The sequence below is a fragment of the Cryptomeria japonica genome, chromosome 1, assembly GCF_030272615.1.
Source record: "Cryptomeria japonica chromosome 1, Sugi_1.0, whole genome shotgun sequence".
NCBI lineage: Eukaryota > Viridiplantae > Streptophyta > Pinopsida > Cupressales > Cupressaceae > Cryptomeria > Cryptomeria japonica.
Genome location: NC_081405.1, coordinates 104837195 through 104852181, shown reverse-complemented (window position 1 = coordinate 104852181; position 14987 = coordinate 104837195).

Genomic DNA, 14987 nt, shown 5'->3' with positions numbered 1-14987 from the left:
TTCTCTCTAGTTGAGGTGGGGCTGCGGGGCCGGCGGGCGGCAGTGTGTTGCCGGTGGTTGGCGGCGAGGTCCAACGGGGGATGCGGCTAGAGGAAGGGCGGTGTCAACAAGTGGTACCACCCTACATGCTACACAGGGTACGACCCCTGCAAAAAAGATTGCAGCTGGTACATTGTGGGTCGAGGGTGGGGTGAATTAACCCCCCCAAAACCCCAAAAAAATCTAATAAAACCACCTCTTTTTTAAAAAAAAAAACTTTGATTACACAACATTTCTATGAAAATAAATATATATTTTTTCTGCAAAAAATAAAAGTTTTTAAAAATAAAAATAAAAATCTGTACGATATTACCCAAATAGGCAAAATTTTTCCTCCAATCCCGAAATTTGACTTTCGCCAAAATAGGTCGAGTTTATACTTATTTTTTATGGAAATAGTCTCCTGGATGCAATGGTGAGGTCGAAAACGCTGTAGGATGCCTCCAAAACATGCAATACCTCAGATCCAAAATTAGAAGCCTTCCAAGATGTCTCCCAAAACCAATCAATGAAGTCCCAATGGCTCTAATACCATGTGATATTGTGAACCGGTATATGTGAAAAAGTGAAGCGGTATGTTGGAATGAGAACCGGTATATGGGAAGTTTGTATCGAGGTTTCATTTGGCATGACTACCGGTTGGTAGTCTCAGCTTCAAGGTTTCTGGTTGATGCATTCCAAGCCTGTGTGATTCAACTGATGACATCTTGTGATGAGTTAGCATTGTAATGAAGATTAGATCGTGTTGCCATGTTAGCCTTGTGCGCGTGAAGGGTTTCCTTGAGGATCTTGCTTGAAGAAGTTTGATCCTATCTACCTCGGGAATGTGCGAAGTCTCTGTAAACAGTGGAGAGCGCGTGATGGGTTATCAACTTCCTGAAGTGGCAAAGAATGAATGTTGGAGAACGTCTTGAGATCTATTCAAGACTGTTGTATTCAATACAGTATGATTAACATTCAGGATTGAACCGACTGAATTGTTAAACCTAAATGTTTAGGGTTTAGGGTTTATGCTACCGACCTATCTGTTTCCTATAAGGTTGATGATGTTTTTCATTTTGAAGTTGTTGTCAAATGTTTCGTGTGTATCCAAGTGAAGAGATACTTGATTCTTGCCAGATTGGAGAAGTGTGTTGATACCTGCAGAGTGTGATTGCAGAAGCAAAGGAGCTAAAGAGGATGTGCCTTGGCATTGTGTGCTGTTATCATATCAGTGTATTACCTATTGACTTCTAACCATTTCAGCAGTTGGAAAATCCCTTAACCGAGTAGCTTTAACAGGCTTTTGTGTAAATCCTTTAACAGGGTGACTCAATTCAATGAGTTCTTCAAATCCTCTTGTGAGGTAACCTTTAACGGGGTTCTAACCTTTAACGGGGTTCTAACCTTTAATCGGGTATTTAGCCATCCCTTAACCGGATGATCCTTAGCAGGATCGGTTCCTACCAGAACCTATTATAAAAGTCTTTAACCGGACTAGGCTCCTAACAAAGGGGACTTTAGAAGAGTTCAAAGAACAACTTGTGGGTATTCATCCCCACTGTGGTTTTTCCCAGTTGGGTTTCCACGTGAAAAATCAGTGTGTCATGTGTGATGCTTTTCATGTGATGCTTTAATATTTTTTGTCAAGTGGTAAAGCATGTTGAAATAGTAGTCATTATATTTCTGATGATATATTACTTGTTTATTCATATGGGTGAAGTGGAAATGAGATATTAGATTGTGTGGAGATCTAAGTGTTTCTGGTTTATGTCTTTCACATTCTCACTGTGTTTTACCGATAGTGCCCTGATTTAGACCGGTGATACTGTTTACCAGTTAAGTGCAGTCTTTGCAGTCAAACTGGTTCAGGGAAAGATTTTTTTGTCTGTAATGATTCACCCCCCCCCCTCTCAGTATCGGTTTGGTACTAACTGTTCATCATTATTCATAAATTGGTATCAGGGCCTCCTCTAGGTCCTCTGTGTTGTAAGCTTAACTTCTTGAGGACAAGATCCTACTCTAATGATGAAGAGGGAAGGTGCAAAGTTCAATAGAGATAACTTTAAGAAATGGAATGGTAGAATGAAGATCTACATTAGAAGCATGGGTGCTCAACACTGGAGCTATGTTGAGAATGCTTATGTTATCCCTACTGGTACTCTCACCGATGATCAAAGAAGAGAGATCTAGGAGAATGGGCAAGTCATGGAAGCCCTAATCAGTAGTCTATCTGAAATTGAGTTTATTGATGTTTAGGATAAAGACAATCCCAAAGAAGTATGGGATGCTCTAGAGAATATCTATGGCGGTGATGAGCATGTGAAACAATCTAAGGAAGAGAGCCTTAGGGGAAAGTTTGAAGACATGCGGATGGTTGAAGGAGAGACCATTCAACAATATGGAATAAGAATCAAAATTGCTGTTGGAGACATCAAGAGTGTAGGAGGTAAAATAGATGATTCCATTGTTGTTAGCAAAGTCTTGAGATCCTTGTTACCAGTCTATGCAATAAGGGTTGTTTCTATTCAGGAGTTGAGGTCTATAGACAAGAAAAAGGTATCCCTAGACTCCATCATTGCTAATTTGACTGCATATGAGCTAAATAATTATGATGGTAGTATTCAGAAGACTAAATCAGCCTTTAGAGCATCTGCTACACCATCTAGAAAGGGAAAAGAAACTAGTACCAGTTGTGAACCAAGACAAAGCAAAGAAATGCATGATGAGGAGATCCTGATGGAATTTGAAGCTCTTCTTTCCAAGAGACTTCCTAAGGGAACTGGTAAATACAGAGGTAAGCTCCCTTTGAAATGCTTTTCTTATAATAGGATAGGACACATTGTTGTAAACTGTCCTAATGGTGAAAATAAGGACAAATCGGAGAAGTTCAAGAAGTTCAAAGGAGGAAATAGGAGAAACTCTTTTGTAGCAGTTGATGAAGGTATCACTGATGAGGAATCAGAAGATGAAGAAAGTGAAGACATTGTGTTTGTAGCAGATATGGAAGATGTGTCAAACAAGAAGGCTCTTGTCTCTCGCTTTGATAATTCCAATGAGTGGATTATTGACAGTGGTTGTTCTCACCACATGACTAGTGACCAGAGTAAGTTTCTATCTCTAGAAGAGTATGATGGTGGTGTGGTCCGATTTGGTAATGATGCACCATGTATGGTAAAAGGCAGAGGATCCATCTCTCTAAATGGAAAAAGCAGTACTGATAATGTGTATTAGGTAGAAGGTCTCAGGCACAACCTTTTGAGTGTTGCCCAGCTGAATGATAATGGACTCACTCTGGAATTCAAAGATGGAGCGTGCAAAATAAAAGGAAAGTATGGTGAACTGATGGCCACCGGTATGCAGACCAAACGTAACTTATTTCAGCTGAATGCAAATATTAGTACATGTCTAATGGCTAAGTTTGATGATAGCTGGATATGGCATAGGAGACTCTGCCATGTAAACTTTGATAATATTGTGAAGGCCAGTAAGATCAAGGCAGTTAGAGGATTGCCTGTGCTGAGCAAACTGGAGAATCCTTTTTCAGATAGTATCAACTGGGGAAAATGTCTTCCTCAACCTTCAAATGTAAATCTTTCACTGAAGACAATTTACTTGATCTTGTGCATACTGATTTGTGTGGTCCTATGAAAACTAGGAGTGTGCAGGGAGATAGGTACTTTATGATTCTCACTGATGACTGCTCAAGAATGATGTGGGTCACATTCTTGAAAGATAAGTCTAAAGCTTTTGGAAAGTTCAAAGCTTTCAGAGCACTAGTCGAAAAGGAAATCGATAAGAGGATTAAGTGCCTAAGAACTTATCAAGGAGGAGAATTCACTTCTAGTGAATTCAACAAGTACTATGAAGAGAACGACATCAAGAGGCAACTGTCTGCCCCCCAGACTCCACAACAGAATGGCCTAGCAGAGAGGAACAACTGGACTGTAGTTGAAGCAGCCAGAACGATGCTGATTCAAGGGAAGGTTGCTCACACCTTCTAGAGAGAAGCGGTGAGCACTGCAGTCTACACTATGAACCGGGTACTCATCAAGAAAGGTAAGGATAAAAATCCTTATGAGTATTGGACCGATAAGACACTAGTGGTAAGATACTTTAGAGTGTTTGGTAGAAAATGTTATATCAAGAGGAGTGAACATCAGAGAAAGTTTGATGCAAAATGTGATGAGGGAATATTCCTAGGGTATTCCACCAAGAGCAAAGCTCTCAAATGTTTCAACAATAGGACTCAGAGAATTGTTGAAAGTATCAATGTTAGAGTTGATGAAACTTCTAAGAAACCTAAGGAAACCGGTAGTGAGCAAGTGGTAGATGAACTGGTTGTAACCTTCTGGGAACCGGCTGCAAAACAGCCTAGTATTAGCAACAGTGCTCCTACACCTGTAGATGCTGATGTTGACGAATATGAGGATGAAGAAGAAAAGCAAGAGGAAATAGCTAAGATCATTCCTAGGTATGTAAAGTTGAATCACGATCCAAAGCAAATCATAGGAGACAAGGATGTAGGAATTCTTACAAGAAAAAAGGTCAGAGAAAACTCTTGCATGATCTCTGAATTTGTGCCTAAAACTTTTAAAGAGCTACATAAAGATGAAGACTGGATCAAGGCAATGGAAGAGGAACTTGACCATATAGAAAAGAATGGCACATGGTCTTTGGTACCTAGACTTGAGCATAAAAATGTCATTGGCACCAAATGGGTTTTCAGAAATAAGCTGAATGAAGATGGCACAGTGGTAAGAAACAAAGCTAGACTGGTGTGTAAGGGATATGCTCAAGAAGAAGGAGAAGACTATGGAGAAACCTTTGCTCCAGTAGCTAGATTGGAAGGAGTTCGTATGCTTCTTGCATATGCAGCCTTCAAGGGATTCAAAGTATATCAAATGGATGTAAAATCTGCATTCCTAAATGGAATACTTGAAGAGGAGGTGTATATAGAGAAACTAGATGGGTTTGCCCTATCAGAAGATAGTGACATGGTGTTTAGGCTACATAAAGCCTTGTATGGATTGAAGCAGGCACCTAGAGCATGGTATGAATGCTTACACTCCCATCTTGTGAAGATTGGATTTGAAAGAACAAGTGAAGATAGCAATATCTATTTGAAGTCAGAAGGAGATCAGATTTTGATCTGTGAAGTATTTGTTGATGACATAATTTTTGGTGGAGGTGACAAGATGAGTCATGATTTTGCAGATGAGATGAAGAAGGAATTTGAGATGTCACTTATAGGGGAGATTAAGTTCTTCATTGGACTACAGATTCAACAAATGAAAGATGGTATCTTTATCACTCAGTCCAAGTATGTCAAAGACGTGTTGAAGACCTTTGGCATGGAAGACAACAAACCGGTTGGTACACCGATGGTGACCGGTTGTAAATTGTCAAAAGAGGATGACTCAGCATTGGTGAATGAGAAGGAATACTGATCAATGATTGGTAAGTTGCACTATATAGTACATAGCAAACCAAACATTGCACATGCAGTGGGCATTACTGCACAGCTCCAGAAAAGTCTAAGAGAATCCCACTTGGTAGCAGTCAAGTAGATTCTTAGATATCTAAAGGGAACTATTGACTATGGATTATGGTATCCATACATTAATGATTTCAACCTCAAAGTGTTTACAGATGCTTATTGGGCTGGTAATGTGGATGACCGGAAGAGCACAACCGGTGGTGCATTCTTTCTTGGTGGTAGACTAGTCTCATGGATGAGTAAGAAGCAGAGTTGTATCTCTCAGTCTACAACAAAAGCAGAATATGTTGCAGCATTTACGAACTGCACCCAGATAATTTGGATGAAGCATGTATTAAGTGGTTTCAAAGTTCCTGTATCTGAATCGGTGAGTATATTTTGTGACAACACAAGTGCAATTAATATTTCCAAGAATCCGGTTTTGCATACTAGAACCAAGAACTTTGAGCTCAAGTATCATTTCTTGAGGGAGAAGGTTCAGAACAAAGAGGTTGTATTGGAACATGTTTCCAGTAAGGAGTAGTTAGCAAACATATTCATGAAGCCTCTACCGAAGTCTACATTTACCTATTTAAGAGATGAATTAGGGGTGTTTCCCCTTCAAGATGTGAACTAAAGGTGTGTGTTCCACATCAGTCAGGTATTGCATTGATAAATCATTTTCAGGATTGGTGTGTTAAAGGATGCTACTCCTTAGGGGGAGCAGCATAGTGGAACATAGTTGTTTGTGCCTCCACTTTGGCATTGTTGTCAAAGGGGGAGAAGATGTGAAGTGGAGAAGATATCTGCAATATTGGGGAGAAGATGTGAAGCAGAGAGATATCTTTATATATTGCCATCAATGCCAAAGGGGGAGATTGTTGGCATATGTGCAAAGCTTGATGACATGATGATATTCTATGTTGTCATTGATATCAATATGCTAAAGTATGAACCGGTATATTGAAGTAAGCAAACTGGCAAGAGAACCGGTATGATATTGTGAACCGGTATATGTGAAAAATTGAAGCGGTATGTTGGAATGAGAACCAGTATATGGGAAGTTTTGTATCGGGGTTTCATTTGGCATGACTACCGGTTGGTAGTCTCAGCTTCAGGGTTTCTAGTTGATGCATTCCAAGCCTGTGTGATTCAACCGATGACATCTTGTGATGAGTTAGCATTGAAATGAAGATCAGATCATTTTGCCATGTCATCCTTGTGCGCGTGAAGGGTTTCCTTGAGGATCTTGCATGAAGAAGTTTGATCCTATCTACCTCAGGAATGTGCGAAGTCTTTGTAAACGGTGGAGAGTGTGTGATGGGTTATCAACTTCCTGAAGTGGCAAAGAATGAACGTTGGAGAATGTCTTGAGATCTAATCAAGACTGGTGTATTCAATGCAGTATGATTAACAGTCAGGATTGAATCGACTGAATTGTTAAACCTAAATGTTTAGGGTTTAGGGTTTATGCTACCGACCTATCTATTTCCTATAAGGTCGATGATGTTTTTCATTTTGAATTTGTTGGCAAATGTTTCGTGCGTATCCAAGTGAAGAGATACTTGATTCTTGCTAGACCGGAGAAGTGTGTTGATGCCTGCAGAGTGTGATAGCAAAGGAGCTAAAGAGGATCTGCCTTGGCATTGTGTGTTGTTATCAGATCAGTGTATTACCTGTTGACTTCTAACCATTTTAGCAGTTGGAAAATCCCTTAATCGGGTAGCTTTAACAGGCTTTTGTGTAAATCCTTTAATAGGGTGACTCAATTCAATGAGTTCTTCAAATCCTCTTGCGAGGTAACCTTTAACAGGGTTCTAACCTTTAACCGGGTATTTAGCCATCCCTTAACTGGGTGATCCCTAGCAGGATCAGTTCCTAGCAGAACCTATTTTAAAAGTTTTTAACCGGACTAGGCTCCTAACGGAGCGGACTTCAAAATAGTTCAAAGAACAACTTGTGGGTATTCATCCCCACCGTGGTTTTTCCCAGTTGGGTTTCCACATGAAAAATTAGTGTGTCATGTGTGATGCTTTTCATGTGATGCTTTAATATTTTATGTCAAGTGGTAAAGCATGTTGAAATAGCAGTGATTATATTTCTGATGATATATTACTTGTTTATGCATATGGGTGAAGTGGAAATGAGATATTAGATTGTGTGGAGATCTAAGTGTTTCCAGTTTATGTCTTTCACATTCTCATTGTGTTTTATCGATAGTGCCCTGATTTAGACCAGTGATACTATTTACCAGTTAAGTGCAGTCTTTGCAGTCAAACTAGTTTAGGGAATTTTTTTTTGTCTGTATTGAATCACCCCCCCCCCTCTCAGTACTAGTTTGGTACTAACTGTTCATCATTATTCATCAGAGGACACTTGTCACTCCTGGTTGAGCCACTTGTCCTCTTTAAGGATAAGTATGGAATCTCATTCCATATGGCACCCTTAGGATTTCCACTTTTCCTCCTAGAAGACAAGTGTTGCATTTTCAGGACCCTTCATCTACCGTCCTTTTCCTATTTAAACCCTCTCATTTTTCACCAAATCATACACCTTTCATACATCCATATCGTCATAATACCAAAATGATTCACTTTTTCACACTCATATTGTCATAATGTTGAAATCACAACTTACCATCGTACATCCATTTTGCATTAATCATCATCCATATCTTGCATCGTCAGTCATTGAGAAGAATAAAGCATCTGCAATGTCATGAGCACACATCCAATCGTGGGATAATCAAATCAAGGAATCGAGTGGATTTTGTATTTTGATATGATTTTATTAGTTATGCTTCATTTGTTTTGTTTTAGCATCATAATCTTCAAGTGTTTGATTTCTTTGTGGTTGTTCGATTATTAGTTTAGTCTCTAATCATTTATACATTGCACCCACATTTTCATCGAACATTTTTTGGCACATTCGGTGTGACTTGACTAACATTTTGTCTTCTTGAATTTTTATCTGATTTGCAGGTCCAATTTTGATTGGAAAAGGGATTTTTAAGGGTGATCCAGAGCTTATGCACCCTTGTCACACTATTTTGTGCCTATGAGACTTGCGTTTGCATCTATGAGGCCTACTTTTGTTCTTGTGTAGGTTTCTTTTGCACCTGTGTGGGTTGGATATGCTCTTGTGTGCCCCAGACCTACGCCCTTGTAGTGGTCTATGGCAATTTGTAATAGTTGGTCAAATTTGCAAAATTACTCACTTTTTGGTGGTTGTGGGGTTAGAATAGGAGTTAAAAGTGATCAATAAGTTTTAAAGTAAACTCATATAGTCCTAATTAGGTGTTGGTGAATGAACAACAACCTTTCACATTTACTTTCATGCAAATTGGCTTATAAAGAACAACCAATTTTTAATTATGGGCATAAATATGAACACAAAATCTTTCAATTTCACTTTAATGCAATTGCAATTAGTCTAATCTAGGTTTAGAAAGGTTGAATGAACTCACATGGACTAATTATGATGGCAATAAACAACAATTATTCACATTAGGGCAATTAGGGTTTTGCTAAGTGGAAGAATTATGTATTTCATCTTGAAGGGCTTAGAACTTCTGCATTTCTTAGATTAGGGTTTTCAATCATGTTCTTAAGTATGGATGCATCATATGGTGTTTGAAATTTGATCAATGCATTGCAATGATAGGCAATTTTGAGTTTAAATAGGGTAGATTTCATCAGAATTAGGGTTAACATGATCATACTACCCCTCAACTTTGCAAAATTAGTCTTTGTTTGACTGACTTTCATGGTTTTGCAGGTGCACTGCAATCCTGCACCTCTGTGGCCTAATTTTGCACCCTTGCTATCTTTGCTAGACACTTGTGGGTCTCTGTTCTGTGCCCTTGTAGAGGCAGAAAGACATGTTTAATTTTGAAATTCAATTGGTAACCCTTTTTGTTTCAAGTCAATTATCAGAGGATAGTATTTTGAGTTATTGATAATTTGTGTAGCAACTTGGCGCTTGTTGGGATAAGACTTACATTAAAATTACTAATGCATTTGGTGCAGAATGTTGTGAAAGACTATACTTTCAAACTGGGTGTCTTTGATTTTGATAGCTAGACAACATTTCAATTTGGGCTGAAAATGAACATTTGTTTTTTGTGATTGGGCACAATTGTGTGTGTGAGCGGTCCCACAAGTAACATACACTGTCCTCTCACATGACTCTCGTGGTCTTGGGTGCAAGAGAAAAGTGTTAGTGATGCTTGTTTTTTCTTTAGTAGGTAGAAGGGCATGCCTCCCAAGTAGTCGATAAGGTCGAGTGAGAGAGAACAACCTAAGCGATACTCTTTCAGTCCACTATATAAATATTCATGATTTTGGTGAAAGCCACAATCAATTGGCGTCGTTGTGTTGTACCAATGGTTTCCCTCAATATCTACATGCAAATAACTTTTCGATCTTAATGGAAGTCAAAATCCCTTGGTGCTTGTGTGGCAGATGCGTAAAAACTTGTGTTCTACGGGCTAGGATATCTCTTAAATGAGCTAACCACTACATGTATAGCCACCAGAATACCCCAAAAGTTTCCCCACTAAGAACCAATGTTCTAGCAACCCCAATCCTTCTACTTGTTGAATCAGGTGTTGTGATATGCACATATCGAAGAAACCCCTCATGTACCCTTCAACTTGAGATAGTAAATTTCTCAAGATCTTCGAGTCCTTATAAATTCAAAGCTTGCCATGCTCGAGAAGTGTGTGCCATGGAGTGGAGCCAGTGTTGCCAAGCTTCTATCTATCTAGCTGAATGTGGTATTTTGAGCAAGGGGATTCAACAAGTATTATCATTTGACAAGCCTAGGAAGCACATGATTATCATTTTATATATACTTGTGTGGTTATTGTGTCTAGTGGCATACAAATCTTTTGTCAAAATTGTAGACACATAAATCTGTCCACTTAATTAAATGAATATTTAGTATTTATTTGATTATTTAACCATCGATCAATAATTAATTAAATTAATATTTAATTAATTCATCTTAACCCTTTTCTCCTATTAATTAAATAAATTATTCAATTTATTTGATTTAATTCACTTAACAAAATTCAGACCATTAATTAAATAAATAAATCATATTTGTTTAATTAAATCTTCTCTAACATTTAAGTAAATTAATATTTATTTAAATCCCCCAAAATCTCATCTCTCACATTTAAATAAATTAACATTTATTTAAATCACCTAATGGCTTCCCTTAAAGCCTTCAAACTTAATGGCTTCCTTCTAGAGTCTTCTCAAGCCTTTAATGGTTTCCCTTAAAGTCTTCAAACTCAATGGATTCCTTCTAGAATCTTCTTAAGCCTTTAATGGTTTCCCTTAAAGTCTTCAAACTTAATGGCTTCTTTCTAGAGTCTTCTTAAGCCTTTAATGGTTTCCCTCAAAGTCTTCAAACATTTAATGCTTTATCTTCCCTTTTCCCATGTAAATAAATTAAGATTTATTTAAATAAAATCCAAATTTCACATTCACATTTAAATAAATTAATATTTATTTAAACATCTATCCAAATGCAAATTACACCATTTAATTGAAATAAATGATTTTATTTTAATTGAAAATCCCAAAATTCCTCCCACTTGCATTCTCCTACAAAATCCACTTGCATGCCTAAATCCCTTCTAGATTCTTCTAACTCTTCTAATTAGCCTAATCCTATCCTAATCATTGTCACATTCCTAAATAAAAGGAAGTCACTTCTCAAAAACCTCCAAAGTCTTCAATAACCATTAAAGGCTTTATGTCTTCAAATGGTTAACCTCTAAAGTCTTCCAAACCATTAAAGGCTCTTACATAACCATTTATGGTTAACTCACCTTTTACCTTTGGTTAGAGACTTTCCTCTAACTTAACCATCCTTTTGACTCATGGGTCTCTTCAAAGCATTTATTTCTTTGACTAAGGTAACCATTTAACCCTTGCACATTCATTTATCCCTTGGATAAAAGGAATATCCATTAACCTAACCCTAACCCAACCCCCCAGGGTAACCATCATGTCCCCTCAAGCATTTAATGCTCCTTATCTCTTCTCTCAAGCCTCCTCATGGTGACACTTATCAACATGGGATTGGGTTGAAAGTTTCACATGGATTGAATATCTTTCAATCCTAACTCTTGTTAATATTGCTCAATCTTAACCCTTCATTTCCCCATTTCTTCTATAAATAGAACCCTTCTCCTCAAGCAAACAAGGAAGCATTAGAGTATTGTTGCTATATTGGTATTAGCATAGACCTTTTTCATAGCATCACTACCTACACTTGCATAGCATTTGTTTATCACATCCAACCATCTTGAATCTCCATATGGCATCCATGGCTAGTGCTAAAAGCTAAGAGCTACACCCATTTGGGACTTGAAGAGGGGAGGAACAAGGGAGAAGCATCAAAAGTCATCATGGAAGCATCTTATGGAGGCTCTTCTCCTTTCTTTTGTTTTGTTAAACTTCTTTCATGCTTTTTGAAAAATCTTTTGATATGTTTGGAATGGTTTTTAGTTCTTTGTTTTGGTTTTATGGTTGAAACTAACTTATTAACATTGAACTTTGTTGTTTCCTTATCCCCATTTTCATGACATCATTTGGTGAACCTGGCGTGAATCCAACACTTTTGTAACTTCAAGGACATTTTTTTAGGCTTGTGAGCCCACCATGTGCACTAACTTTTTTTGAATGTTTTAGTTGCAGATTTTCTAAATATTTATTTTTGTGCAGGTTTTGGAAGGAGTTAGTTTAAAACATTTTAATTTCTTTGGTTTAAAACTTCATCTTTCTTGTTTTTCACAAAGGGATAAAAATAACTTCACATTTTATATTTGGTGCAACTAAAACAAACTCAACTTTTTCAATTGGTGCATAAAAAAAAACTTCATCTTTCTTGTTTTTCACAAAGGGATAAAAATAATAACTTCACATTTTCTATTTGGTGCAACTAAAACAAACTCAAATTTGCATTTGGTGCATAAAAAGAACTTCACATTTACCTTTTTTGCTACAAAGGCTACACGACTTTATTTTTTGTTGACCAGGTTTGCTTTCCAAAAGTTTGTCAAGTGTTAAAGATTTTGATATCTTGGTGAAAAAGAACACCATATCTATTGGAGCAACATCTCCAAATAGTTAAATCACATTGCAATGAAAATCAGTTAAAAAGAACAAATGTTCTCAGTGATCGGCACACTTTGCAAAGTTGTTCAAGTGGTCCTACTTCTAACACACACTATCCTCTCCCTTCGCTTTCGTGGTCCTAGGTGCAAGAGAAAAGTGTTAGTAACACTCAAAATTTTATCTTTTTAAGAGAGGCTTTCCAAGAGACACATCACTTTTGGGAACGACCTCGCATGGTAAATCCTTCGAGCCACTATAAAAATCAAGTGTGAGTGAAAGTTATAGCCTTCGGTATAGTTGTTCCTACAGTGTAACTTGCCGAAAAGACATATGGGCCCCACCACAAGTTACAAGGCTCTTAAGTGAGTCACTGCAGATTGAACTTATGTCCAAAAACATCGAACATTACTAGACAACTTTTTATATAGAAACCCACCCATTCTATTGATTGAGGATATTTGTGATAAATTCAGTCCAAGAGCATAGATGGTTTTGCTCCCAAAATACTCACCATACATATTTCCTTGAGTAGAAACAGGGCTTTTTGAAAAGCTACTTGTAGCTTGACAAAAGTGGTGACTCCCCCATCATAGGGATCATCTATTTGTTATGCTTGCACAAGACTTAGTATATCACATCCTTACTTGCTACAACGAGATTCATAAGGTATGTAGTACCAAAGTTGAAGAAATATCAAGATGTGGGCTGAAATTATCGCAACTGGCCATTTGACCTTAGGGATAAAGTGTGTTTGAAGTGTCTTCATTTTGTGTCAATACCAGTGATAAACTGAGCCGACTTCAGGCTTTTTTTGAAAAAACATACACAAAAATATTTGGAAAAAGGGTCAAAAAGTTCAAAGATTAGGTTGATTTAGACCCACACTTATTTGTGCCTTTTGAGGCAACATTATTGTGTTTGTGTGCTTACTATGTTTTCTTGTCAAAGAAAATCAAAACCAATTAAAAAACAAGTATTCATCCAACACAAAAAATTTCAAAACCAACATTTGGCAAAAATCAAAACAAAGTGAAAAACCAGATATCAAATTATATGACCATCCTCCACATTTTAAGAAAGAGGAACCTTCATCAACATATCAATTTGAAGAAAAGACCATTGAGCTCATAGGCTTTCATCAAAAGAAGGAAATTTTTATATCTCAATAGACAAAATTTTGTCTCACACAGAGCCTTCTTGCATCATATGCGTCTATATCTTCAAGGAAAAAACGAGTTTGATCAAGAGTCTTTTAACAGCAGAGCTTTTACTCAATATAGAGCTTTGAGTTATCATAAAAACAAAGGAGGCAAAATAACAATCCTACCTTCTTTCTAGACATATGCATTACATATAGCATAGCTCGAGAAGAACCACCAACCCCCGAGAGAGAAGAGGAAGAACTTGTCCCATATGTAACACAAAGTTTTTATTGAAGTTAACATTCCATCCATTCTCACATTCATGCATCATCAATCCATTCCAACTCTCAAAACATAAAAGGTCTTGTCCTAAAGTTCTTTTTCCGTTATTGCTTGAATCAAACACAAAACACATCACTTTTTAGAGTGTCTCTACATCTAGGATAAACTCATGCTAAGAGGCATTTTCTACGCAGGTTAAAACTATTCTATGAGTGTATCCTCTCATTACTAGGTAGCTTGGTCTGTAACACATCTCAGACTTTGCTATACCTTATCATCTCAAACATTGTCAACAAACACAAGCAACAATTCTTAGAAGGACTTTGGTAACATCAAACCTTTAGTGTTAAGAGATCCATATGCTAAACACTTCACCAAACATTTATCTCTCATTCCATCACCAACTCATAATCATCTTCACCAAACTTCAACAAAAAATTTCAAATAAAATGGCTCAAACCAGATCAGGGACTAGACAACTCAAAATCGAAGAGGAAGAGGAGGAAAATCTCAATGAGTTCCAAGAAGCCCTTGGAGGAAAAGCAAATGATGAAAATCCTAGTACTCTCACTCCTGAAGCAATTGAAAGGGAACAACACAACCCCCTCTTGAATCGAATTTTTGATGAAATCCTCAGGAACAATGCTGATGCTCACTTTTTAAGACTTGCCCAAGAGGGAGCCAAACCACCCTCTGATTTTGATACCGCACAATTACGGAAAGCATCAAAACACCAGAGTCGTAATGAGGGAAGAAGAGGTCAAGATAACTTCAGATATAACCTTCATCAAGGAAATCCCCCACCTCCTCCTCCTCCTAATGATATTGACATGTTGAGGAAACAAGTTGAGAATCTAGCCCAACAACTCCACAGTGGTGTGAAAACTACCCAGTTTGCACTTAATGATATTTGTCCCTATCCCTTTGATAGGA